This window comes from Sinocyclocheilus anshuiensis, unplaced genomic scaffold (genome assembly GCF_001515605.1).
Source record: "Sinocyclocheilus anshuiensis isolate Anshui unplaced genomic scaffold, SAMN03320099.WGS_v1.1 scaffold332, whole genome shotgun sequence".
NCBI lineage: Eukaryota > Metazoa > Chordata > Actinopteri > Cypriniformes > Cyprinidae > Sinocyclocheilus > Sinocyclocheilus anshuiensis.
Genome location: NW_015554181.1, coordinates 630,020 through 631,089, shown reverse-complemented (window position 1 = coordinate 631,089; position 1,070 = coordinate 630,020). Strand labels below are relative to the sequence as shown.

Here is a 1,070-nt window from a genome sequence, read left to right as displayed (position 1 = left end):
CTCTTTTGGAAGACCAAACAAATTAGTTTCGCTTTCACAACGAAACACACAGAGGGTTAGAGTGAGCGGAGGCCGGTGGTATAAAGAATATCTCTTTGGGTTTGAGACTTTAGTCTTTGCAACTTTAGGGATCTTCTTTATGCACCAAGAGCTTGTAACACTCCAAAGAGAAAGGAGAAACTGAAATCGCATCATGACCCCTTTAAGAACAAGTCTAACCAATTTGCAGTTAGTAAAGTCAGTCATGCTTTTCAGATTCAAATTAGACTGATGTACATTTTAAATACCAGTTTTTTTATGAGCAGTCTCAAAGAAAAAATGAGATGACTAATTAATAAAACTAGTCTAAGTATTTTATACAACTGGGCCCAGAAAACAGAATCTGAGGATTCTTTCCAAAGTCAAATGGAAAAAATAAGAAGGAAATAAGAAATATATTCTGTATTTAAAAAAAAAAAAAGAATATTTTAGGACCACCATGATTTGTGCATTTGTGACATTATTTTAATGACTGCATTTTTATTTTCTCTTATATTCTCAATTAATATTTATATACTCAATGTTTTTGTCATTATTCATAAAAATAATGTCACAATGCTAAATAGTGTTAAAATAGTTTTCATTTACTGAATTTATTTAATGCAAAAAATAATTCATTTTGAAATATGCAGATTTCTCCATGAGATTCGTCCAAATTTAAATTCAAAGGAAATTAAAGGGGTCATATGATGCGATTTCAAGTTCTCCTTTCTCTTTGGAGTGTTACAAGCTGTTCGTGAATAGATAAGATCCCTAAAGTTGCAAAGACTAAAGTCTCAAACCCAAAGAGATATTCTTTATAAAAGTTAAGACTCGTCCACGCCCTCCAAAAATGCCTCATTTAAACACGTCCCCACATGTCTACGTCACTGTGTGGGACAATTTGCATAACACCGCCCAAATGTTCACGCAAAGAAAGGAGTAACTTTTATTCTCGCTGTAGTATTGTTGCCGTCGCCGCAATGTCGTGGAGACGCTGTGTGTTTCGTTGTGAAAGGGAAAATACTTTGTTTGGTCTTCCAAAAGAGGAC

At 33.9% G+C, this 1,070-nt stretch overlaps 1 protein-coding gene across 6 annotated transcripts in view; it reads right to left on the bottom strand.

Moving 5' to 3' along the window:
* Nucleotides 1-1,070, bottom strand: part of LOC107671032 (endophilin-B2-like) — a 28,396-nt gene that overhangs the window by 7,789 nt on the left and 19,537 nt on the right. The gene's annotated exons all lie outside the window — the stretch shown is intronic.